At 45.0% G+C, this 27,847-nt stretch overlaps 1 long non-coding RNA gene across 1 annotated transcript; it reads left to right on the top strand.

Moving 5' to 3' along the window:
* The first annotated feature begins 22,327 nt into the window (after positions 1–22,327).
* LOC149918973 (uncharacterized) lies at positions 22,328–23,532 on the top strand. Its single transcript, XR_016464689.1, has 3 exons — positions 22,328–22,621; positions 22,733–23,030; positions 23,140–23,532. It is a non-coding gene; the product is annotated as an uncharacterized LOC149918973 (long non-coding RNA).
* The last annotated feature ends 4,315 nt before the right edge of the window (positions 23,533–27,847 follow it).

Below are 27,847 nucleotides of genomic sequence, written 5' to 3'. Positions count from 1 at the left end.
GATTTTAATGGGAAAGTTAATAGATACAAAACTTAACACATGCTCCTATGAATATTTCTCCAAAATTCACCATGGAACCACGATTTTATCACTTGAGGAAACCTACACACCTTTGTGATGTGCTAAGATGCCAGAGGACAATCTAACAGACCAAACTGACACACACATGGCATCCCACTACACTGCTGAAAACCACCACACATCTGGGAGCCTCAGAAAACCCAAAAGTAGCGCACATCAATATTCCAGCCCACTTTTTTTACCTGGAAGCTGAGCCCACGATTTCTCAAGTCAGTGAACATGGGCATGCAAGAAGAGACTGAGGAAGTGCTGACTAAGTTTTGCTTTCAGGACCAATCTTTCCTGGATTCTGGTATCAGGTTGCTAATATTTGAAGCTGAATTACCTGCAGCTCCTTATACATCTTTTCTAATGGGCCAATGGTTGAAACAATGGTCTTTGCCATCATCCCTTCTATACACCCAGGCTGCTTCACAAACTCACCCCTGAGATGGAAATCTCCATTTTGCCCACATCTCTTCTGAAAGAGGCATCCATGTTCTCCTGCTGTCCTGGGATGGGCAGAGATCTTCAGACTCTTCCCATAGTCAAGAAGAAGAGCAGGCAGAAGAAGAGCTATAGTCTTGCCAATCTTTGTCAAAACTAAAACCTGACCCATGAATGTAGACAGCCAAATCTACATTTAAATAAATAAATAAATAAATAAAAGACAATTTCTTCTTACTTACATCATATACTTTTCAGATGGCAACAGGTAAGTCTTCTAATAAGTTCATTTGTAAATCAAATAAACTTAAAAAATGGCAAATAAAAATATGAAGTAGCAACCAATTAGTGCCATAAAAGTAGTGATATGAATAAAAGTATTTATCTGGGAGCTAAAAAATTGGAGGGGGGGGGGAAGAGAGAGGGGAGGAAATGACAGTCCTCATTTATCAAGAAAATAAGATTGCTGACTACAAAATGTGAGATCTCTGGCAGTTTCTGGACAGATGCAATTTCCAAGGCTAACAGGAACATTGTACTTTGCAACTCACATTGTTAAAGGCTAGAATTTAACTTAACCATCTGAAGCACTTCTCTGGCCAGGCAGATGCTCACCAGATGAGTTTTGCCAGTGTCTGTGCCAGAGGTATTAAGCTTTTTGGGGACAAAGTGGGGCAACTCAGCACCCTGTAGCACAAGGACGCTGGTTCTCAGCTGCTGTCAGCAGATTTGTGTTTTACCGTGTGCCACACTCATGGGGCTGTCTGGCTTACAAGTGGACCCATTCCTTCTCATCTCCGCTTTGAGTGAAAAGAGATAATTGCTTTGATGAAGAGCTGATGGGCTGGCTGGTCTCCAGCCCAGGAGCTGGAAGTTTTTCTCCGTAGTGAAGTTATGGGATCAAATCCAGGTCACCCATAGCAAAGCAGGACTTGAACTGACGTGGGTGGCAAAGGACAGAATGAGTCACCAAACTAAGGCAGATGCTGGTCAGCTGCAGGATTGCCCAGCACTGTTTCTGGTGGGTTTTACAAGTCATTCTCAAATGCAAATACAAGATGTACAGGTATCTAGCATGGGAGCAACACCTGGGTTGTTTTGAGCTGACAGCTTGCAGATCTGGGGAGATGGATGGCCTTAGAAAAAGCAAAAGTGGTTCTAGTCCTTTCTGTGGATTTTTTTTTTTTTTTAATAAATAAATAAGGATCTGAATAAGCAGCTATGTAAGATTTCAGTCAAATGCTCCAATGCCCGTGCTGTGACTGCTGTGTACTATACTCGCTTTCCATAGTTCTTTAATGACAGCTTTCACACACAGAAGATAAGCACCAGAATATATGTGACATAGCCCTGACTGCTTAACAACCCCCCAATGTTAATCCCTAGGTAAGCCTGAGATTCTATCATATGAGCTTAATACACTGATAGGAGGGTTCCTACAGCAACATCCACCCCCACCTACCCACTGGCACTTACAGTGTAATGTGTCCTTTCATGACAAGTGGTAATCTTCCTCTCCCCATGGCACCTCCCCTAGACCTTGCCATCAGAGCACACAGATGCTGATTTTGCACGCTTGGATAACTGAGAAGGAGATGGAGTGGATTTTATTAGACTCTGTCTCTGGACTTCAATCAAAGACATGAGATATGCACCTTAGGAGTCCAATGTCAGAGAAATAGCTCAACAATCCAAGTAAACATCTCACCACAGAGGCTATTGCCACAGTGGTGCAATGCTCCAGCTCAGTGCAGGAATGCAGCTCATCTGAGTTCTGCAATCCTGTGGGCCACCAGCCTTGTGCAGCCCATCACTATCAGTGGCATTTTGCCCAGGAACAAACAAGTGGTGGTGGCAGCGTTTCCATTTCCTCTAGCACTTGGCTAAGGAGTGCCTTTCCTGTGTCTTGGTTTGTAATAAAATGTCCTGCTGGGATGTCGCTATCTGAGAGCACTCTCCTGGGGGAGGCACCAGGCTTGGTGGGCATTATGAAGATGTCAGGTGGCAGTGTTTTAGAAACTGGGGTGTATTGTAGCTGTGGGTAGGTAGCAGGAACCCTGCCACAAAGGCATTATGAGTGTTCCAGTGTTTTCTGCTGTCTCCTACCTATTGGGCAAGTTCTGTGTGATGGGAGCATCTTCAGCTGACAGATGTGGGCAGTAGCTACTGTGATATAGGTGGCAAATAAGCAAATGGAAGAGAATTTTTGTGGTTAAAGCATTAGTGTAATAAAATCTGTAGCAAATAAATGACAAAACAGATGAGTCAGGTCGTCCTAGGGCATCTGATACCATCACAAACCATTTGAGCTTTGCTTATGTAATTTCCCTGTCAGACCCACATGATATTAGGCATGCACATATGTCATACTAAGGCTCCCTGTTCCCAGGTTCCTTTCTCCATTAGCCAGGATTCTCCATCATAGGGAGAAATAAAGATATTCAGGATTACTAAGGATTAGTGGTGGATGAAAGCAACATTTCTGCTCAAAACCTATTTTGAGTAGTTCAAATCCCCCTTTCCCTGGACAGATCTGATTGCCTTGGGTTTTGACAGCTGCCATATCGGTACACAAGCTGTACTCACTACAGCTGGGAGGATCTGTAGTTCTATGGGTGGTTCAGTCCTGCCTGATCTAAAATACGTGTCCAGGGTTACAGCAGCACCTCATTCTTTAACAAAATCTATTTGATAATTTAAGATATCCAAATGAATTCATGTTTTGTAAAGCTTTGCTCAGCTGTCCCACAGGCAGAGAGGCAGGCTGTAATTTTAAGCAGCAGCTCATCAGGTTCCCAGGCGTCACCTACTAATTAACCCACCGTAGCGCTCTTGCTTGGATTCTCACTTCCAGAAAAAGGCGGACAGTTTTTCTGCCTTTGTGTTATACCTCCCCAAGGAGCAATCTAACCCAAAAAAGCATTTTTGAGACCCACAACTGTCTTCAGTGAGTGTGTATGAGCCAGCAACCTCAGCCATTTTCCCAAAATGTTCTTCAAAACTGAAGGCCTGAAGAGCTGGATCTTGATGCTTGGTGCAGGGTGACCCCCAGCCTGGCCAGCGCTGTCTCACTGGTTCCTGTCCCTTTATATCCACAGGTCAGCTGTCAAAGTGCGAGGTCCTGCAAGGCTGAAGGAGCACACAGTGTGGAGTGGGCCGACTTATGGGGGGCACCAGGATGAGTGGGGTGGAGAACTCATTTCTGATCCCTGGGGAATTTCATGCTCCATCGGTACCATAACCTCGAACGGAGATGAAATATTATGCTGAGCGAGAACGCCTTCCTCGTATAAATCAAGCCAAGGAAGCATGAACAAAGCCCTTTCTGTGCTCATTCCCCACAGACCCGCTGCTTCACAGAGTGAACGCACCAAATGAAACTTCACGAGCCTTTAGCCAAGAAAAGATGAATTTCATGCTTTTCCCAGGCTGGCTGAGCACTCATCTGTGGAGCCATCAGGGAGCTAACCTTTCCAGGTTAATCTCTCCTGATCTTAATAAGGATACAACAAAGCTTAGACTTAGTACTCTTAGACTTAAAAAATCAGAAGACATCAAATGGCAGCACATCCACCACCTTTTTGCAGAAGGGCTGAGCAGCAGCACTGATAACGATATTAAAAGTGGGGATTAAGCAGCAGAGTGCTGAGGGAGCCAGCATATGGAAGGCCACTGACCCATCCCATATGCAGCCGCATTGTTCACTGCCCGTGCTGCCCCTTGCTTGCTTGCATTTCCCCAGTGCAGGGGCTGTGCCCACGATCTGTTCCAACCTGATATTTACACATTAATTGTGCAGCAGTGCGGTGCAGAGAGCCAGGGTGACCTGGCCACTCAGTACCATCAAGGCTCAGCTGAATAAAAGGCATACAGCACTGATGGAGAGTTGGCTCAGGTTTGGATGGTGGGGAGATGCTTGCTCTTAATCAGCTGAGGGGATATGAAGGAACTTTGAGAACACAGCTGGATCAGAGGTAATCCTCTGCAAAACAGATATTCAGAGGTCCCAGAGACTTGCAGCAGTTCCTGGCAGCTTTCAGAATGCAGGACCACCAAAGGACTCCCAAATTAATTAAAAGGATATAGCTATTTTAAAATTCTACAAGCCATTAATCTCCAGCTTTTTCCTTAACCAGAATTCTGCAATTTTATTTGATTTCTATCTAAAACCATAAACGAAGCCTCATCCACTGATGAGGTTTCAAACTTACTGAGCTCAAGCTTCTGGAGCATGACTTTTATTCCCCACGCTATCACTGTTGCTGGCATTTTTCAGGCATCCTGTATCACATACCCAGAGTCCTGTTTTCTCCTCTGCAGGCACAGCCATAAGCTGATATCGCTGCACGTACAAGAAAAGATGCCTCTCTTGTCAAGAGATTATGTTAGTCATCATGACCTAAATTATTCTATGAGCCAAAGGAAATTTGGAAAAATTTCTTCACTATGCATGTGGCCAAGCATGAGAGCAGGTTTGCAGAGAGGATGAGCAATCTGCATCCTTGCAGGTGTCTAAAGCCCGTGTGGACAGCCCTGAGCATGGTGGTCTCTTTGGTCCTGCATTGAGACAGAGCTTGGAGCAGGAACCTCCAAAGGCATCATCCCACCAGCAGTGCCCCAGGATCCTATACCCATTGGCATCAAGAATGTTGGGGCAGTCAGTATTTCATCAACAACAGATCGTGTCCCGTGCTGGAGAAGGGGGAGAGGGAGAGCAGGGTGATGGTGCTTGCTCAACAGGATCCCTTCCTTCATCTTGAGACCTGCACTCAGAAACAGAGCAGAAAACAAGGAAACATGATCAAACCAGTGCAAAAAGGGCTCAAAACACAAAGGAAAGCAGTGCAGAGCCGTGGCTGGGGAAATGGCCTCCTTAAAGCCTCGGAGTGTAAGATGGCACAGGCTGCCAAGACTCTCCCTTGTGCCGTGCTGTTTGGGGAGCACAGGGTGCAAAGTCTCTGTGTGATTTCTCCATTACACACTGAATTAAGCAAAAGGCCGGCATGTCCTGTGAGCACCGTGGACCTGCCAGAAGCTGAATGGGGGCATTGTTCTTCAGCTGCTGCTGTCAAGAACCAGGTCTGCAGTCTGCAGAAGCTCTTTTCTGTCGAGGAGCACTTTAATTGCTTGCTCACTCAGTGACATCGATGCAGATGCTTGTAGCTTTGTGCTCCCTGTGCAGGGAGGCCTTTTCACTGGGAGGCCTTTTCACTGGGCTCTGTGCAGCAGGAGGCAGGGGAGAGGAGAGCACTTCTTAATGGGAAAGCAGCAAGATCCCAACTGGCAAAACAAGAGCAGGGCAGAGCAGCCTTATAGATGCTGTGTGGCCTCTGAGGATAAATGCAAAAGTGAGAAAACCAAAGCAGTGTTACAAATCTCTGACATGCCTTTGGAGGGGTCATGCAGAGTTTTGGAAAACATCTCATCTGTTGAAAACTTTTTTCTTTAGGAAAAAGAAGAAGATGGCTGAAAAGATCACATTTCTTTGATTTCTGAATACTGGGACAGCACACAAGCACACTCCAACCTTCAGCTCAGCATTCTGGTGGTGGATTCAGTGTTCATAAACTGCATGATTTTGCTCATCTCTGATCTTAACTTAATCAGCTGATTTGTGCCCATCCCAACTGACACTTTAAGGAGAATGAGAAGAATCGGGTCCTTGGGGACTCTGGCAGGGTCTCTCTGCAGCTAACTGTCTGCAACAGGCAGCACTCACAAGGAAGAGATTAGTGGGGTGCCTTTGTTCAGGCTGCAACTCTTCTGAATTAACAGGAGTTGCACCACAGATTAATTTGGATGGGATTTTTACTGGACCATCATTATAAAAGAAGGTTGTTCAGGTCTGAGAAGAAACAAAGACATTGTGTCCTTTGTAATGCAAATGTGCTTTCTGCTTCAATAAGCTTCAGAGAGTGATGGACAAAAAAACATTGTACAGGGATGTCTGTGGCTTTGCTGTTATTCTTCTGCTATGTGTAACTTCAAAAGAAGGCATTTTAATTTGACAGATGGACATTTAATCATAAATAATAATAATGAACACTGATTCTTCAGTCACAAGTACACAGCTCCTCTGCACCTGTAGCCACTCTCTCTTAGAAACGAAGACTTCTCTCTTCCCAGACCTTTCTGTTCATTTTCCCCCATCTCCCCACAAAGTCTCCCTGCTCTTCAGGCAACAGCACATAGATCCTGCAGATGCACATCCCTCCTTGGGGCTTGGGGCAGGGATCTGAGGTCCCCTTATTACTCAGGATACATCAGCAAACTGTGAAACTGCCCTGAAACTGTTTATTTTCTTCCAGGTTGGGATGATACACTCCTCCTTGCTGTGTGCTCCCCCACTGCTTTCTGTTATTCACAACTTGAATGTGGCACAGCCTTCTGGGTCATTTCCATGCTAAGTTCGAGTGCAGCACTGTGGCATGACTGTGGGCTGGAGGACTGTGGGTCTGGTGTGCTGAGAGTGTGAGACAGTGTTTGCTCATGTCCACCTGTCTCTGACCGTCTGCTGCCTCTTGTTTTATATTTGAATAACGAGGCTCCTGGGGCAGAAGCAGCCTTTTTGTGCTTCACTCATCACAGTGGGGCCGCCATTGGGATTAGATGTTATGATGATAATAAAGAGTACAGTGATACTGAATTCAGTTGACATGGAAATAACAAAAAGAAGAATGGGACTAAGGCATGAGATACTGAGTGCATGTCAGCCTTGGGAAAAAAAAAAAAAAAAAAAAAAGAGGTTATTTTTATATATATATATACACATACATATATATATATATATAAAGTCTGCCCAAACCTATGCACTTGGACTCTATCCTGCTCTTATCCACCCCTTCAGAATTCATTTAGCTTCATGAGAATTGCCACAGATGGGTGGTTTACTCTTAATAAGATTGAATTTGCTGGCAAGCAGTGAGAAAAAGTTTTCTTAGAAAAGAACTCAGCCCATGACATCCAGAGAAGTTAGGCTGTGGGCTGGAAGTGACATGTAAAGTCAGTTCAAGCCTGGAGCTAAGACTCATTTTGGAAGGCACTGTAAAATCACATGATTTGTGCTTGTGAGAAGCGTTATTGCTGGTTTTAAAGGATTTAATTCAAGTCTGGGTCATGTTTTCTAGGCAGTCTGGAGCTATTTCAGGGGATTCAGTTTGTGATATTCGTGCTTGCTTCGTGCTCTGGGTATGTGTCTAGCAGGCAGGAAGCTCTCTGTTACATGTCGGGTCTGTGTTTAGAAACAGGCTGAGGAGATTTAGAAATTTTGTGGATTTGCCTGACTTTGAAGTCGAATTAGCTTGAGCCCAAAACTTTGAAGGCAAGCTGGAAAGCCATTTTAGGCTTTGTATTACTGTCATGGGCTTAAGGGAAACCCAGCAGCAGCTCCTCCTCAGTGCAGCAGCTCCTAAAAGGTCCCAGCTGGGTGCTGACACTTCCATAGCTACAGGAGAAATTTGACCTTGCATCCCGATGGAGGCCCAAGCCAAGGGGGTCCAACAGTCCCCTCTCTCCTGAGCTGAGACTGGAGCACTGCCTCAGATCCCTTCGGCCCCTCAGTGTGACATTTCCCAGTGCCCTTTTTTATGGGAGAGATGTGTTATGGCACAGACCTCATGCGACACGGCTCTGCCTCCAGGCCTTGGCCGAAGGGTGGTGGAGCAGCCCAGTGCCTGCCAATGGCGTGTCACAAAACGTGCTCCTCATCATCTGGCTGCCTCTCCACAACCTTTTCTCTCACACACACAAGGAGGTTAATATTTGGTTTAAAATAAAGCAGAGTAATTTAAAGCACACACTTTGCAGGCAAACCAGTGTTCAGTGTAAACAAAGCATTAAGCTGAAAAGATCCATATGCACTCTTTATCAGTTATTGCATTTTTTTTTTTAAAGGAAATCTAATACATTTAAAATAAACGTATAACATGAAACAAAATAAACTATGGTCTTGGTCAGTTTGGTTTGATTTTTTTTTTTAATTTATTTAATGAGGAAAAGACCTCTGTGATATCCTTTCAGAGGGAAAGGCCTAGGCAGCACTGAACACATCAGCCACATGTTGCAAGAAGATTAAGGTCTGATGAGACTCTCTTTCCCATAGTTTTTGCAGCACTGCAGTGTTTCTGTGCTCGGGACAGTCCAGAACATCCTCACAGCTCTCTGCGGAGGAGCCCTGATCCCATTATCCTTCAGTAATTCGGAGTCAAGGGAACCTAGCACTAACTGCCTGTGCTCAGCCACCATAAGGACAACCAGATTTTTGGTTTTTGGTACAATGACATTTTGTGGGGAGCAATGTTCAATTGTGTAAAGCCCAGGCTGAAAAATTTCCAGAGAGTTACTGTTATAATTAGCACTAGTATTTGCCTTCTGATGAGGGGCCAAGGACTGATGGCAAGCCATAAATTTCAGAGGATATAGCTTAGGGTACAGATACAGATATAGGCAAAAACAACCAATAAGATGGGAAGGTTCTGGGAGACAGAAGGAGTTAGGGTGGGGCAGATTTGGAATGTGGCCCAGCCATCCAAGCCATCACATCACATGAGGATTTAAATCTGTCACTTCTTTTTGTCAGCAAGTGGTAAGATCCAGTCATGATGAGTATGGCTAAACCACTTAAAACAAAGCTCCCTTTGGAACAAAATCCTCTGTTTTTTTTGAAGAATGGGAGCAATGAGGAAGATTGAAAGCAGGGAAGTGGGATGTTTCAATATTGTCACAGATTTAAATGTTTTGATTTCTTAGGAACAGTATTTTAATGTGACTTTTAAAGGGTGATTATCTCTACTGCAACATGTCTTAACTAAAAGACAAAACTGATACAAAATGTTTCAATCAAACTAAAATCTTCTTTTGTGTGTGCATGTCTTTCATGGAAAACTGTGAGGTGCTTTTTTTTTCTTGCCTTTCACTGCTATCTGGAACAAAAGGAAATGCCTGGTTTCTTGATGTTCTACAAATGATGCTATCTTCTGGGATGTCTGGTCCGCATCTATTGGCATGTCATATGCTGCCTTGCAACACCTACAGTGCAGCTTTGCAGGCTTCTGGAGAAAGGAAAGCAGTAGCTGGGAGGCTAATATAGGATATCCCTATATTGTGGCAAGCTTCATCACCACCTCCAGACATCAGTGCTCTGAGGATGCTGCAAAATGCAGCAGTAAGACTGGGATGTTCTGAGAGCTGGGGAGGGGAGGATGGGTCATACCTGCTTTCAATTTGGAAAATGTCCAGGTTTTACAGCAAAAGTGTGACGAGAGTGGGCAGAGCTCTCTCTGCTTGCTGATCTTGTATGTGTGAACACAAGGTGGGAGTGGAAATGCTGCATCCCATCCCCTATAATAAATAGCTGGGAGAAGTGGGTAATTTCCTTCAGCCCTGGTGAGCAGTAGGACTGTCTGGCCCTGCAACATCTGTGTATTCTTGCAGCTTGAGGAAGTGAATAATCTGATCCAGAAAAAAAGTGGTTTCTTATTGAAAACCTAAAGTGGAGGCATCCCCTCCCTGGGTTTTGCAGGCAGGCAGACCCCACAGATGCGAACAATTAGCATTGGGAAGGGGGCTGGCCATAGGTCCACTCTGGCACTTTGGGCCCACAAACACAAGCTGATGGCCATGCCCCACCTTTCCTTTGTCTGGCTGATCCAGCTGGTTATTAATTAGAAGAAACTATTAGAGGATTATAGATTAACTCCTCCTCCAGTAATAGATACCAAGCACTAGGAGGAGACTGGAAGATCACAGTGTTACTAGGTCTGGCTGTTTGTACATGCAGGCAGCTCACCTTTGTCCGAGGCAAAATTTACTTCAGAAAATGAAGAAATTGCAGTCAGCTTGTGAAGTCCATCAGGGACCTCATTATTGTTAATTATTCTATATGGCAAATGTTGGATACTCCAGTGGTAGGGAAAAGGTGCAGAGACAAAGTGAAAGGAAACACAGGAAGCCTTGATATCTGCTGGGGGAGAGGCAGATTTTCCACTGGGTCTTCGTCTGGAAGCCTCCTTTTTTCCCCTGGGCTGGGAGGAGAGGGAATGGCAGGGGAGTGGTGGTTTACCCACCGTCCACCTCGTATGGCTCCCACCGCGGCTGCCTCTGCCTTTCCTCCTGCACGCTATTTCTCGTTCAAGACTAAGATGACAGCCCGACTTAATTTTGGTTCCTCTTGATGCCGTGTGAAAAAGTGCGTTTCCTGACACGATGACACGTTTTGAACAAAGGAGGGCACTTTGGAAGGAAATGTTCCAGCACTACCTCTTATTAAGCCCAATCTCCCCTGCCATTTGCAATTAGTCACACCAAAACCCGGCAGATTATTAGTGTGGGAGGAATATGCTTAAAGGTGTGCTGTGGGGAAAGGTGTGAGCATAAGGACCCGAAAGCACCCTCTTGTCACCCACTTGGTTGAATGGAAACCTACCTCTTTTTTTATGGGCCTATTCAGAGATACTAAGGGAAGCGTTATTAGCATAGCCTCCGCAGGGCATTCGTAATCTGTAGGAATAGTGAATGTTTTAGTGAGTACAGAAAATTAACGAGTATGAGAGAGATACTTGAGATGCCGTTTGCACGGATTCCACAATAATTAACTGGGGTTAAGCTAAAGGAGACGTTAAAACTCTAACGTTAAAGGGAGTTGTACGCTTCATTCCCACTGTGAGGATATGCGTGTGTGAGAATCCCTGAAAACCACTCTGGAAAATTAGGGAGAAATATTCCTCCCCCGCACATTAGCTCACTTTGATATTTGCGTGTGGGCCTCTCAAATGAAGGGGGGTTATATTGCAGCGATGTTTGCGACTGAGTAAAGCAGGCTGCAAAATTGAGATGGACGTGGTTCCCAGGGAGCTCAGATGAAGAAATGCCTGTGATAGGGAGAGATGACATGGGTTTAAGTGAGGATCCTCCGACAAAGAATGGGTCTGCATTACAAGCATTGCCCCTAGGTGGGGGAGAGGGCACCCAATCTCTGCCCATTAACGCGTATTTAACAAAAGATGGGAACCAGATAGGCGCAGTTGAGAAAGCAGTTCCCTGCACCTCCTGGTTCACACAGATTATTCTACAAATCAGATGCCAGAGATATGCCTTATGGCTCGTAACTGGAGGTGTCGCCTGGATTTCTAAAAGCCTGCTCCCTGCAGAGAGAGAACAGGGAGCCACAATGAAAAACAAACAAACAAACGAAAAAAAAAAAAAAAAAAACAGCTGTAGAGCTGTCAGAAAGATCTCATACAATATATTATTAAAAAAAAAAAAAAAAAAAAAAGCTGCAGGATACTATAACCTTGCATCACACACTGAAAATACTGACCCTAATAGGGAACAACAGGCAGTGGCAGGCGGAAGCTATCAGGTAGCATCTTGTTACCACCTGTGATGAAAAAAAACATGTTTGAGAAACTTGAGTTATTCTCAAATGTCGGTTAGAAAAGAGAGCTGAGAGAACTGAAACTACCTAGGATGCAGAAGAAATACCATTATTATAGACTTAAAAAACAATGTACGTTCTTATCTTCAGCTCCTTTGTCAGTTGTTTGCATCTAAAACAACGAGTACAGTTCCTTCTGAAGGAAGTTTACTTCTGAATGGTGGTAGAGAGTTGCAGCTGCACTCACTGGGCTGCTCCTCGAGCTCCTAGCATGTGGGAACATGAGGCAGCTCCCAAACACTGTAACTCTGGCAGCTGTGAAATGACTGCCTTTGAGAATAACCAGAGAAAGTCAGTGAGCCGCCTACCTGTGCCATCTAGTTTCTGTACTACCCACCTGCTTTCCTCCCTCTCATTAAGTGTTCCTGAAAAAGCAAGGCCAATAAATCCTTCTGGAAAGAGTGCATTGTAATAAAACATAGCTTTTGCTCATTCTAGTGCTTGGAAATTGTGTTTTGATTTATTATGTGTGGTTTGGCAAATCTGCTTTTGCAAGCTGCAAGCAATTGTCTGTGGAAACCATGCTTGCTCTAACTGCAACGAGTGTAGGGGCCTCTGACGGGCTCCTTAGAGACCACCGTGAATGGAGCCAATAAAGTAGAGGGCCAAAGGAAACATTTGTGTTACAGTTCGGGAGGAACCAGACTTTGGTTTTATCAGTCTCCTCAGTCTTCCATGATGGAAACCTCCTCTAAATGTGCTCATAATTAACTCAAGGTAAACACTCTGTGCATCCCACTCCAGAGGAGGTGAGCAGGGCACTGGCACAGCTGCACCCCGGGGCTGTTCGCATCCCTGCTGCTGGCATCCCTGCTGCAACGCTCAGCTCCTTCCCTGTGGGAGAGGGGAGCTGGTGCTGCACACACTGCCATTAACACCATGGGCTGAACAAGCATAGGAACCGCTCTTTCTGGGCAGTTTTTCCCAAGCCCCAGCTAGCCCTGGGGCTGCCAGGGCACGGCATATTTATGGAGGGGTAAAATTCCTCTCTCTGCACGTCAAGGCCCATGCAACATTCAGATCCCACTGAAGTGTATCCTGATCAAAGGCCCTGGGCTGGCCTCCTGCACTGGCACAGCAGATCAGCTCTCTGTGGATGTGCAAAGGAAAAGTGTCTCTCCCTGAGGTGCCCATCATGGCTGATGTGGGTGCAGGAATCTGTCTTTGATCCTCCCACACACTGGGGTGATTTTCCCTCTGGGTGTACTTGTTCATGTGTACAAGGATGTGTGGGAACGGGTGCCACTCGGCAGCATTTTTCTCATTGTCTGTACCAGGGTTTTACTCCATAGTCTCCAGAGCACTCCCCCAGTCACTGCCTTTATAAATGAGCAATGTGGTGCTGAAGATGCGAGGATGCCACAAGCACAGGAGGCAGCAAAGCTTTCCAAACATTCCTCTCCAGACCTCAGTAGTGACAGTGCCTTTTTTTCCTATTTCATCTGCTGTCCTCCCAGTAAAAAAGGTTATGATTATACTTTTAGGCAAAGACATGTTTGGATTTTCTTTCTGAAATTGCAGGTTTTCAGCGTAGTGTTCATCTGTTGGTCCCCAACCACAATCCAGCCACAAGATATTTTCTCTTTTGTCAGTTCAAAAATAGAGTTCCTATTTCACAGCATCTTGATTTCTGAGAAAAGTGAAGAATCACTGCAGATCACTTTCAGAAAAGCCCCCTATTCACTGGTGCTGTAAGAAAGAAAGGACTGTGCACTGATTCACATCTACCAAAGCGCCTTGCTGTGCTTCCTCTGACAGATCCAAATGGCCCTGGAAAGCATGGAAGTACCAAGAGCATTTTGGAGACTCTCTGGTCCCCATTAATTGCTAACAAACGTCATTCCATAGGACCTGGGCTTCAACAGCTTGCAATAAGGGTGGTGATGCAGTGGAACAAGTTGCCCAGAGAGGTGGTGGATGCCCTGACCCTGGATACATTCAGTGTCAGGGGCTCTGAGCAACTTGACTGAGCTATAGGTGTCCCTGTTCATTGCAGAGGAGTTGGATTAGATGGTCTTTAAGAGCCCCTTATGTCTTAAATGACTCTGTGATTCTACAGTTCTATGACCACTGCAAGTAAGAGGTCTTCATGACTCTGCAAGGCCTCAAAAATATCTCAAGTGCCTGAGGCACACGGGCACACCTGAACTCTCCTTCAAAGAAAGTCTGTGTGATATAAATTACCTTACTGCTGAGTGGGAATGTCCCCAGCACACTGCCCCCAGCACAGCTCTGTGACACGTGGGCTGCTCTGCTAGCTGTAATCTGTCATTCCCGGGTTGGAGCTGCAGCAAGCAAGTGCCAGCACCATGCCATTTAATTAACCTTCCTCCAAGTTGTAAGACGAGACATTGCTGTTCGCCGTGAGATTTGTTTTCAGAGCTACATGACAGCAATAGAAAATAGATACTGCAATTTAACAGGAAATGAAGTGTAATAGGGGCAATACAGTTCCATTAGGGAAATTGTTTTAGCACAACATAGCATTCTGATTTTTTTACAGTCTCCTCTAGCAGATTAATTTTGTCTCTCATACATCAAGGTTGCTGCAAAATGCTCGTGTCATATTCGTTTCCCTTTAGCTTGCGTGTGGATGGCACCCTTGGTCTGCAGAGAAGAACTGCAGCGTAAGAGGTTCACAGATGTTCCGCCTGCACCATATGGTGTGCTCAACACCATTCCCTGCAGATCGGCTTGTGCTGAAAGTCAATATTTTTCCCACACATGGGAAAACCAAACGGAGTGCCTATAAAAGGGAATAAGGAAGAACAAACCACCATGCAAAGAATCAAAGAACACTGCTCTGAAAAGACAATGTAGAAAGAGAGCAAGTACACTTCACAGATGTTTTACACACCACTGTGAAAAGCTGTCTGTGCACTTTTCAGTGTGTACTTCTAATTTAAAGTGCAAGTAAAGATTACTTTAGACAATATGCTAAGCTTTATCATAACCATGTATACAATTGTCTGTGTGCATCCCAGCGTTCATGCAGTTAACTACAGAGCGGCTCTGGAGAATCTGTGCTTTGTCAGAGGGATAGGATATTGTCACCAGCTTGCAAATATCATTACTGAAAAGCATTGAGTGTTTCTGCAGCGCCTTTCATTTAAATCTTCCCAGTACATTGAGGAATAATTCATTTCAAATTAAAAAAAAAAAAAAAGAAGAAGAAGAAGAAAAAAGAAATGGATTATAGTAATACAAGACTTCCTGTGTCCTCAGGCTCTTTGACTTAACTCTGCCTGTCAATCATATAGACACATTCAAAAAGATTTTCTAAGGCACTAATGCCAATGAGACACCTATGGTAAATCCTGTTTGACCTTTCTGGGGGCAATGTTCCTAGCTCCAAGCTACAACTGTGCAAATCTTCCCCAGGAGACATCCCTGGCCCTGTTTTGCCCATCACTTTGGGTCACACTCTAACAGCTTTCCATAAAAATACTGCTGCTGTAGAGACAGCCCTTCAGGGCAGGATGCAAAGAGCATCAGCTCCATCCAGAACTATAAGTTGAGCATAAAAAACAACCCGTACTGTTTCCTCCAACTCCTTGGTTTTCCTTTGAGATCCTTCCATCCAGGACCCAATCAATTGTGACTTGCCAAGCCCAAGCATACTCGGGGGGGAAACTTGGTTCCTAAGGCCTGTGGAGCTGCATCATGCCACATGCCATGGGCGTGAGAGGAATGATTTCACATCCTGACTGTCCCTGGCTTTTGGACGGATGGTCTGGCAGCAATTAAAGCCCCACAGTGAGCTTGCACACGTGTGTGCCCCTGCAATCCCTGAAGCAAAACGTCTGGATCACCCTGCATTTTTGCTGGCTGAAGTCTGTAACCCGTGCAGAGAGCCAAGGGAGTCGTTCTGCTGGATGAAGTGCTGAGCGATAGCGGAGTGTGGCCCGTGGGCCCCCCACACACGCGCTATCGGAGGTAACTGGTACCAAGCTCCGCTGTATAAACAACGAGGGCAAAGGAGAAGGAGGTGGTGGTGGGGTTAAATATCTGCTTTCTTTTACAAGACCACCTACAAAATGTTGCAAAGACCCTGCAACAAAAATAATCTGCCCCGATTCCAGTGTTAGGCAAAATATAAACAAGTTAAGTGCTCTGTTAAAGAGAACATCTGGGAAGTTGTGGGCTTTGCAGATGTTTTCACAAGTTGTTTTTTACGGAAAAGTAACCCTGTTAAGCTTCCTGCCTCTTCCATCTTCTCTCTCTTGACTGTGTTTATCAAGTCTGGATATAAACACATTAAAAAACCTTTAGAGGCCCTTCTCTCATCGTGTTATTAATTTGGAATTGACTGAGGGTTGACAGCTGGTTTCGGTTTGACCCTGGGTTCTTGAAAAATCTCTCCACACGAATAATTACCAGTTTTACGTTGATTGAATTTTATATACTTATATATATATATACATATTTGTATGTTTGCAGTTGTTTGTCATAAATGAACATTAGCCTCAATACCCAGTCGGTGCCAAAGGGCCTCCATGCCATGAGTGCGCAGATCTTGGGTACTGATAGTTTTGGGAGTCCTGAGGAATGCAGAGGATGAATGGACTGCCTCAGGAATCACTAGGTGAGGAAGATATATTGCTTGGGGATGTACAAAGGTGGTTAAGATGGTTTTTATTTTAGCATCAGGGTCCCACAGATTGGAAAGAAAAAGACTGCTATGGAAAGACATCTTTCTTTTCTATTTATCTTTCTCTCCTAAGATGACTTTCATGACTGCTGTCAAACCTTGGGAGCCTGATCTCTGTCTATATTTCTGTTTCTGGAGTGAGACTGATGTATATCTGATTTTCTTGTAGGGAAGAATTGATCTATTCTTAATTCCGTGGGGAAAAAAGTCTGGCATCATTAATATATAAGAAGTCAAGGTCATAGTAAAGTACAAACGCACCTATTCCTTTTAATATATGGGAAAATAAATTTGTCCAGTGGGTCGTGAAGAAATAGAGCAATTAAACAAGTGGTAATCTTATGGCAGTGATCCCTTTAAACCCAAGTTTTTTCCACAGAGTGTGCTGTAGGTTCTCACTACACTCAGGTAATAAAAATAAAGCATGGTGAGAACCTGAGGTGTTGAAAGAGGAGGTGCTGAAACAAATTAATAAATTAAGTACTGTGAGGCAACAGACCCAGACAGTAAATACTAATGAGAGCTGAATAAAGTGTAAGAGAGCCCAGCAACTGAATGGCTAACAAAAATATCCTTTCTCTCACCAGTAGCTATCTCAGAGGACTAGAAAAACAGCTGATGTTGGGCCCAGTCCATACCTGCAATGCTGAATGGCTCTAGCCAGAGGGGCTCTCCTCAGACCTGCTGGATTGGCTGAAAACTGAACGGAGAATAAAATTTTGAGGCATCTGAATGGAGATCTGAATGGAGATCTGTATTCAGAAAGCTATGTCTCTGAGCTCTTGTCAGCCAATGGTGTAGCTATCCACCTGGAGATGGAGAAGCAGGATGGTGGAAAAGCAGAGCTGGGGCTGGTCACAGCTGGTACAGGGCTTCCATGCTGGCCACTGTGGTGCAGGTGTGGTAACTCTGGGAACATGGTTGCCTCTGTTGGGTGGTGGGATCACAGGCAAAAGTGGAAGTGCCCAATGGTGACACTGCCTAGATCGATTGGTGGGGAAGATGATTAAAAAACAAAAAACAAAAACATTTGTTAAAAGCATTTGGAGTGCTTTATAACATTTCACTCCTGGTGTTAGAAGCATAAATAGAAACACCATCAAGAGTTTCTTGTTGTTTCATTCCGTATTTTTTTTTCTCCTTTCTTGTACTCTTTGTAGTGTTGCCTGAAAAAAAACAACAAGGTGTGATCACAGCATTGATGTTGGGACTGTTCAGCAGAGCCTGGGAATTAGCATGGAGGAAGGACTACATGATGATTAGATAATTCATGTAACAGGAGAAAAGGAAACAAATGAGCTCATAATGAGCAAGACACTGCATTGTTTCTCTGCTCATCCTCTATCCATCCATCCAGGATCTTCCAAGGCTATCTACACAGTGGGAATTTTTGTTGCTTTCTCCATTTTGTGCCCAAATTGAAGTGCCTTAAAATAATTCCAATTTCTTGCCTGCACTAAATGCTCACTTCTTGCAGTATATAAATTGGATGAATTTCAGTATATAAAATGGAGAATTAAGGCATTAAAATAAATGAACGAATAAAACCAAATATTTGTAAAAAATGTGTGCATACAATGTTTATACATATATAATACTAATACATTTTATACACACTGTATAAAAATATTGTTTTTTTTACCATCCCAGCCTTCCTTTCTCTGCAATCAGAAGGTACTTTCTGCGGCTTGGGCAGCCTCACAGTCCAGCTGAGGTAACAGCAGGCACCCAGCTGACACGCACCCTGTTATGAGCTGGATCTTGAGGAATTCCCAGTTTCTCCGGGTAGCCAAGGCCATGTCCTGAGTCAGCTTCTTATGTTTCAGCAGACAGCCACAAGCACGTCAGGCTGCAATGCTGGAAATCCAGCTCTTGGAGCAGCTTCAAGCCCCTTGTTTTACTGTGGCTGGCAAGAGACAAAAAGCATGTGGAGGCACGGAGCTCACTGTCTCCAAAGGACATGCAGCTCACACTTCCCCACTGGGCGAAGCACCAGCTGCTGGTAACGAAGCAGCAGTGATTCATTGTGGGGACACAACCATCAGTGCATGGGAAGGGGCAATGCCTACGTTAACCTCACCACCACAGGCATGGGATGTGACTGGAGGGGCTCTGCCTGATGTATGCCCCCAGGTGGAACCAGAAGATACGGTGGGCAGAGACATAAGGGTTCTCAGTGGCACCTTCCCAGCATGAAGGATGTTGGAAAACAGCCCTCAGAGGAAATCCATGTGGTTTCACACTGCAGTGTCTGGAGCCCAAGGACTGTACTCCTGCTTGATGGGGATGAAGCCAGTAAGTTAGAGAAGGCAAAGGAAACCTTTAACAGCTTTTCTGCACTTTGATAAACAACCTATCAGAGCAGAGAGGAACATCTGAAACCTGCATATTTTCCTCTTGAGTTTTCCATCTCAAAATTGTGGAGTGATCAAAACAAGTCAGGGATTTTAGGGTGTGATGACCACTTGTCAGCTCTGCATCACAGCCAGGTGACAAAGAGAACTGCCCGTTGGTACCATTCTGACATTTTATAAAGTCACTGTACTGTAAGACACTGTAAGACTGGCTCTTTTGTCCCAAAGGGAAAAGCAAGAATCAATGCAATCTACAATCAGAAGATAAATATCCCTTTTTCCGTACTCTACACATAGAAGGAATATATTGAATTCTGCCATGTTGATTGCAGAAGGAAAATGAAGGCTTGTCACTTTCTCTCTTCCTCTTTCTATTTTATTCTGACTGCAATTCTGAGGTAGGTTAGGCTGTTCTGGATTTGCCGCGGTGCAAAAGAAAATCAGAGGCTAAAGCAGAAGATTTATTTATGGTTGTGAATGCCATTTACCCCCACAGATACTGAAAATCAGGACCTGTAGTTTGCAGACATGTGTGGTCTCCCAGCTGTCCTTCAGGCCATATACCTTGCTGCCTCCTGAGACCTGGGTTTGAATACAACCCCAAAACTCCAAGACAAGTTCAAATGAATCTGCAGAGTTTTATCAGTTTTCATCATGCATCTTAGAGTTGTGCTGTGGATGTTTTAAGGAGTCATCAGATGACATGAAACACCTCTCTGGCACATTTTTATAGGTGTTGCTTTTACTTCTCCTATTAGCTTGGTGCCCGGAATTCTGGTCTTGGCATCACTGGTGATGGATAGTTGCTTTCCTTTTGCAAAATCCAGACAAGTTCAGTTCAGTTTAGTTTTGCACTGAGGACAACTACTGCAAAGACAGAAATTTGTCAGAAGATCCCACTGAACTGTATGCCGGACTTAGAGGTTTTACATGAAGATTTAGAGGCAGATTGACCACTGTGCAGCCACAGGAGCTCTGCTCTTTTTCACCCAATCCATTGCACTGTGCTTGGTCTGGGCCATGTGATACACAAATGGGCGGTGGTTGCTCTCTCTCTGAGTCCCATCTCCAGGATGGTGGCAGCAAGAAAGAGCATTTCTCTTTTCAAACTGTGGTCATCTATAGAAAGGGACTGTACTATTGTCTGTGCTGTGCCTAGTACAAAAAACATCCTGAGCTCAGGGTTGGCTCTGGGGCTTTGCTGCTGCTGGAGCAATCACTAGTGGCAGCAAACAATGGCTTTTGTCTGCTAGGGACAATTGGTGACAGAGATGTGGGCAGGCAGCCTGCACATCTTGTTTCTCTGATTTTAAGCTATGGTGCAAAAAGGCCATTTTTTTAGGAGAACAGGGAGGACAAAATAATCTGTGTAATAATGTATTTCATATTTCTCATCATGACTGCTTCCTTCTGCTTTTTTAATGGTATGCGTAAATCAGGTCTAAAGCCTCTGGCAGGCTGGACAGGCCTCTGAGCAATCTGACCTAGCTGTGCATATCCCTGTCATTGCAGGGGAGTTGGACTAGATGACCTTTAAATGTCCCTTCCAACTCAAGTAATTCTATGATTTCTACCAGAGCCCTCATTTATTTGCTCCCAGACAGCACAGTCCCCAGACTTTCAAAAAGCAGGTGTTTTTTCTAGTCTGGAACACATAATTGAAGCAGCTTTTAGTTTATTTGCCCTCATACACACTTCTTGGTGAAGAATCCAAGTGCTTCTTCAGTCTGCTTTGCCCCTACAGACAGCAAAGCTGCCACCTCTAGATGCATTAGCATGTTCATGGAAAGCATCCAGAGCTTTGTTAACATTCATTTGTACTCTGTGAGAAGTCACTGCTCTGAGCTCTGGGGAGCTATAGTTATGGGTGAAAAGGGAGGCAAGAACTAACAGAGGAGAAAGGTGACTTCTGTACTAATCTACCAGTGCTATTTTGGGCAATGCAGGAGCCCTCTGATAGCAAAGTGACCCTATTTGCATAATTATCTATGTGTCTCCACTCTTCCACCAGAATCATTTATTGCTTAATGGGATGTAGTAGAAATGGAGATATCAGCAGGTTGTATTGTTAGCCTTCTAGTCACTTACTCCCTGTGGTGTCACTCACAGCCCTTGCTGTCCTGCAATGAGAAAATGCCAAAGGAAAAGGGTTGTGTGCAGTGTACAGCACCAGAACAGCTTAATGCAAGCTCATCTTTGCTGGCTATAGCTGAATGTGAAATACCCACCCTTCAGGAAGATATTGAGGGGGGTAACCCTGCCTGGTAGCCCCAGGGAGCAGGTGAAATGATATGGCTTCTCTTCCTGCAAGACACAATCCAAACAACAGACTATTCTAGCTGCTTCTGGTTTAAAATGTTAAGTGGGGACAGAGATGCAGTGGTAGGAATGAAGAATATCTTCCTGAATCTTCTGTTTCAGGCTGCCCAGAGAAGCTGTGAGTGCCCCATCCCTGGAAGCACTCAAGACCATGGGTTGGGGCTCTGGGCAGCCAAGCTGGCAGGTAGCAGTCCTGCCCACAGCAGAGAGGTAGGACTGGATGATCTTTAAGGTCCCTTCTAACCCAGCAGTTCTATAATCCTGTGATACAAAATGCACCTTGGGTAACAGGTTTGACTCCCTGTGTTTGTTGTAGTTGTGCCTTCACTTCGCCTCTCCAGCTCCCCTCATGCAGATGGACAGATGGATGCCAGGAAATACAAAAGAGCTTCTCTAACAAACATCCTGACAACTTTTCCCACTCTGTTCTCACAGGTACTAAGAGATGGATGGTTTCACTTCTAAACAGATGTGCTAAATCTGGAAGACAGCTCAGACCTTGGCTGTGCCTAGTGCAGTCTCCATGACCTTGGCAAAATGTTTCTCCCATCTCTGACCCATGGAGGCTGCAATATTTTTGCATGTTCCCTTTAATAAATAATCATGAAATCTGCAAAGAAAAGATGCTATGGAAGTGTAATTTTGAGGTTGATCCATCCCTAGATTGCGGGAAAGCTTGCAGTCTGTCCAGACTGAACATAATCTCTGCTATTGTTTTTTCTGATTTATTTTTCTTTTTAAAACACAGCCGCAAAACTTCATATGAATTTGGACTTAATCCACACAAAAAAAAAAAAAAAAAAAAAAAAGCCTGTTTGCACAGCTGAGCAGGGACCCCACCTGCGGATCATGGGCTTGTTTCAAGCAGACTACAAGCCCTGAACAGGGACGTGTCTCTTCCATTAAAAACACCTGTTTCTTTGAGGTTTCCTCACCTGCTGTGAGAAGAGGGAGAAGCAGCAACTGTGCCTAGAAAGGCCCAACTGAGGAAAGCTTTTTCTGCTCCCGTAGCTGATTTTCACATATGTTGCATATTAAAGAGGATATGAGTTTGATGCTTTCTTCTGATAAAAAATGAAAATTTTATGAATTATTTTTATTGGACTCAGAGGTTCCCCAGTCTTCATCCAGGGTCCTGCTGCGTTAGGCACTGCACAAACACAGGGCTCAAAAGTTTACAGCGACTGTAAGAAGAGCGAATGAAGGAAACCACTTAGATCCCGGTGCAGTCTGAATAACTCTGCTAAGAAGCACATTCAGGACTTGTAGCTTGGAAAGCCATACACATGTGGTTTAACCTAACAGAAAGGAGGGGCAGCCTGATGTGGTCCAGAAGCTGTGTTTTTCTTCAGCAGTGTCAGTGCCAGCTAGGTGCAGGGGAGGGTGGGTGACTGCCAAACAGGCTGTTTAGGAGGCCTGCTCTTAGGCACCACATGCTTCACGTACTGCTTCTTGCTTTTATTCCAGGGGCTCAGGGAGTTTGGTCACCGGCTGTTACTGCTGGATCTGCCATCAGCTGCTGCAGCCCTGGCCTCCTGGGAAAGGCTTTCTAATGAGGATGGAGGCCTCGGGGCTCTGATGTGGAACAGAGGCTGCTGCAGCGAGAGCTAAGGAGATAAGATCAATAGGAAATGCAGATTTGCAACATATTAGAAACATGACAGCTTCCACGCATACCCTGAGGAAAGGATTTTTAACTCTTTTAAAGGAGTGGCAGAAAGTCTACGCCTCATGCATATATATTTGCATATATGTGTGCCTAGAAGTAAGAAGCAACCCACCACCTCACTTCTAAAATATTTGCTGAGGATCACAGAAACCTTTGCAGAGTTGGTCAGGTTATTTAAACAGCTTTATTTTCTATTTTCCTACAGCAGAACCAGGATGTCCCCATTCATACCAAGAGGAGCCTCAGGTTGCAGTGCGTGGGGGAGGGTAACACAGCCAGTGGCTGCAAGCTGCAATAGCCAAGTGGACAAGGAGCAAACTATAGGCTTTTAACAGCCAGGATGAGTGACTGCTGAAAGTGCTCATAGAAGGATGGGAGGAAGCTGGTATCACTCGAAGCCTGTAATTCAAGAGCAGAACTTCTAAATTGTCACTAAACTTCAGCCACACACTGCTCAAGCTGGTCAAGTAAAACCTGAAGCAAGACTCCTGGACTGACTAGAGCACTATGATAGCCCCTCCTGGATTGTGAGAATTGTGTACATTGCTATGATGCCCTAGAAACACTGTAAAGAGTAATTCAGGTGTTGGTATCACATCATCTGGTCTACCTGCACCTGCTTTCCAGCTGCCTGCTGTGTTAAAGGTGCCAGAAATAAATGCTGTGATCTGTTTGGAATGTATTTTGAATCCTGCTCATGTGTGCTGTCACCTCCTGTGATGAGGTAGTTCCTGCTGGGAGGGAGCTGCAATCTGCCCAAAGGCTGAGTGCACGGCATCACCATTGCCCTCAAATGCTTCCTTAGAAAAATGTCCTCTTCTTTCCACAGGCAAATATAGGAGGGAGGGCTAGAAAAAGGCTCCTGGGAGCTCCCACCTGAGCACAGCTCCAGCCCACTGCTGCAGCTGACCTGCAAAGAAGGGCTGGGGCAGGCCAGTTTTGTGAGGAGCTCAACCCAGTCCTGCATTTGCTCTGGGACATTAACAGTGGTGGATGCAAGAGTGATTATGTTATTAGTAGCAAAGGAACTAACAGCTTGTTCTGTACAGCATTCATGAAGCTGTGCTGCCAGCAATACCAGCTCCTGGCCAGCCACCAGAGCTGCACCTCACCCTTGGCAGGCCCCCTGCACACATCTGTCACTTTCTCTTGCAAGGGCTGCTGTGATGTGTCCTGTGGCCCTGGAGGCTGAATGCTAAATGCATCAGACAGTGCATTTGCTGCTAAAAATATCACTGAGCAATTTGCCTCAGAAAGGAGAATGTTACCCCTGGTTGGCAGTTAGACAACTTTGCCCTGACTGCCCCAGCCAGAGCTGCATTGTGAGGTCCTTGTGCAAAACCATATCAAATATTACAGCATGATAATCTTGGCAGCAAGGTTTGATCTTGTGCAGAATGGAAGTTGTGGGTGCTAAGCCCTCACACAGGGCAGCTGAGGCAAAAGTGGCATTCCTACAGGAGGTTGACAAGTGTGAACACCAGCACAGCTTTATGCATGTACATCAAAGTGTATGATATTAAACAGGTTCTCAGACTGCAAGCTCTATTCTCTAGGAATGATTACAGTTGAGGAAACAGCAAATTAAATCTCCATTCAATCATCACATTATTGTATGGTCATCTCTTGTCTCCTAAATATGTAATAATTGTAATACACAGTACTTGCCAGTGTTTTTATCTAGCATTTCAAAGGACTTTGATGAAGCCTTGTATTGTAGCTAAGAAGTTAGGCCAGCAATACATCCTCTCAGTTAATCATTAATTAGTTTGGAGTGCATGATATAGAAAGGCTAAAAATAACATTACATGGGTATAATGCATGGTCTTGATAATGCACATAGAAATAATCTTGCTCACCACCTGACAAACAACCGATGTTAGAACAAGTGCAGCACACCTTCCTGCAGCCTCAGTGCTTTCCATCTCTCAAAATCAACGTGGCAAAAGCTGTGCTTCTCAGGAGAATTAAGGAGAACTTCCTGTTTGTGTAACCCTTCAGACACCAGCTGAATTTTGAGGCAGTTTTTTACCCACAACACTCCCCTGAAACAGCAGCACAGATCTAGCACCCTGCAAAATAAGAAGCACGGAAAACACAAACTCCACATATCTCCATTACCAAAATGCTCATTTGTCGAGTGTGAAATACTTCACTGTATCATTTTTAAGTTAGCCTTGTGTTTGTTTAAGAGCTTGACACAGAGCCCCACGTTGACAATCCAGCTTTCATTACCAAGATGAAGGCAAAATTAATGTACAAATTAACTCACAGATGCACTGAAACTATTCTTCACCTTGACTCTCAGCCCCCAATCAGATATAAATCCTCAGCCCTGAATTAATTGTACTTAATGTTCTCCTCTAATTGGGCTGGAGCTTATCTCCTTCTGCAGGAGCAGCAGCATCCAAGGTGCAGTGCAGTCGCCCCAAGAAAAATTACCGGCACAGTAAGCAGTGAGCTGAGGGACCAGGGAAGTGTGCTTTTGGTGGAGTGAGTTAATGTTTGATGGACAGGTGATGGAGTAAGCTAATATTTGAACCTTTGGAGATTTAACTTCAAACACCCACCGGGATTTGAGTCAACTCTGATCTGTTCTGGCATTTGCCATGTCAAAGTACTACTACACAACAGAGCAGATTTCAGCCAGGCTGGCAGTCTCACCAGCCATTCCCACCAGGCTTGTGGAGGGCACCACGTTCCCAGTGACCTGAAAGTCCTGCCCCAAAAAACAGCTGAGTGGCCCAGGTGTGCTGTGACAGGGAGAGCACAGCGAGTTGACTCCAGCAAGTGGAAAAAAGGTCAGATTCAGCAACACTGGGAATGAGCTGTAGCATTCCTGAGGTCCTGCTGGAGTGTTCTATTTCTAAACTATCATTTTTCTCTGATCAGAGGAAGCTGTGGTTTGAAATGAGAGACCTGAAGCAGGACTCATACAAACCTCACCAAGTTCAACAAATCCAAGTGTAAGGTTCTGTACCTGGATTGGGGCAATCCCAAGCATGAACACCAGCTGGGCAACAGCCCTTCAGAGAAGGACTTGAGGGTACTGATGGGTGAAAAACTCAACATGAGGCAGCAGTGTATTTCTGCAGCTCAGAAGGCCAACTGTGTCCTGGGCTACATTAGAAAGGCGGCCAGCAGAGAGAGGGAGGTGATTGTCCCCCTCTATTCCAACATTGCAAGGCCCCAGCAAGGAGTACAGTGCCCAGGTCTGGGGCCCCCAGCACAAGAGGAATGTGGAGATGTTGGGTGGGTCAAAAGGAAGTCACAAACATGATCAGAGATCTGGAACACCTCTCTTGTGGAGAAAGACTGAGGAAACTGATCTTGTTCAGTTTGATGGAGAGAAGGCTGCGGGGAGATCTCATGGTGGCCTTCCAGTACCTAGAAGGAGCCTACAAGAGAGCTGGAGAGGGACTCTTTATCAGGGAGTGCAGGAATAGGACAAGGGGTAATGTCTTTATCATAAAACAGGGAAATGCCTTCTCAGTTTTACAGTTCACTTGCCAGTCTGTGCCAGGAGGGTGTGCCAACTTGCTGGCTCCTTGCTCGTCTCTTAACGTTTTCTGTGCATGGAGAAACTTCCAGCATGCACAGAGGATCAGAGGAGGGTCCTCTTGCAGAGTTCACAGTGGGAACACTGTTGGAAAAGAGTCCAGAAGTAAAGCTGAAATGTAGGGCGGTTTGTGCTAGGGTGGAAAGGAGGGGCTTGGGGTTTTTAGTGACCTCACTGTGATGCTGCACTTAGTTGTGGTTTACTTAAAGAGCAGCATATGACCCATGTGTACCTTGTCACATTCAATAGATCTCATGTGAAAAGCTGAAAGCTCACAATAGTAGCCAGTCCCTGGGGACTGTCACAATGCTGAGCTACATGAATTAAATAATCAAGAGCAAAGCCCACAGCTCCTCTGACACAGCCTCAACCCTGCCAAGAGTGTGGGGCTGCTCCAGCCCTGTCCTTTCCATATGCCCCAGTGGGACCAGACCTTTCCAATAGGACTCATGGCTCCAGTGACTCCAGAGAAACTACAGTCGTTTAAATCAACACCGTATCTGGACCTTTGTCTTAAATCTCCCACCCAGACTTGATTTTACAAATGCTCAGGGTCTTAGCAGAGTCCTCATCTATCACAGTCAGGTTGCTTCCTTCTTCTAAATCAGACAGGCCCAGCCGACAGCAGCTTTTCTGTGGAAGGCTCTCTATGCTGGTGCCCCTTCTCTTCCCTTCTAATTGTTCACTAGAATATATAAGTGATTTAACCAAATACAGGCTGGAGTTCCCCTCTCCAGAGGAAAGGGGTGTTGGCAGAGGAGGGGACAACAGCACAGGTGGATTCCTGGATTTATCTGTATCTGATCCTGGGCAAATATTTGTCTCCTTTTCTTTTTCTGCACCCCTGTCACACATGGCAGCCAGGGGCAGATCCTCTACTGTCCTCTGGGCTGCAGGGAGGCATAATTATCCCCACTTTACAGGCACACAACTGGGGCAAAGGTGACTTAATCTTGAGTTTGGGAAAGAAACGGTGCCTTTATCACCATGTCCAAGGGACTTTGGTCAGGAGCAGGCAGAGCAAACAGCTGCTGCGGGCTGCCTGCATCACCCCATGTCCTCCCATGGAGGCTGACCTGAGTGCCCGACCCATACTGGGGAGGTATTGACAAAATGTATGAAGGAGTGTTTGCAAAAGGGGAAAATTGATGCTAGTCTTTTATTACAAAACACTCTTTTTTTCTCGGAATAATAATAATAATGCATTACGTCAGGTTACTCAGTAGTTTTCACTAATCCATAAGACATGCACTGCTGACCTCTGAGGTAATTTTGGATCAAGCTCAAGCCAAATAAAGGCAGATTTGTGGCTGCAGGTGAGAGATCCTCTGAAAAACCATAAATGTAACCACAA

Source organism: Phasianus colchicus, chromosome 2, assembly GCF_987193195.1.
Source record: "Phasianus colchicus chromosome 2, bPhaCol1.hap1.1, whole genome shotgun sequence".
NCBI classification, from domain to species: Eukaryota; Metazoa; Chordata; class Aves; order Galliformes; family Phasianidae; genus Phasianus; species Phasianus colchicus.
The sequence above is the reverse complement of the archived record's forward strand: the minus strand, read 5'-3'. Positions and strand labels throughout refer to the sequence as shown.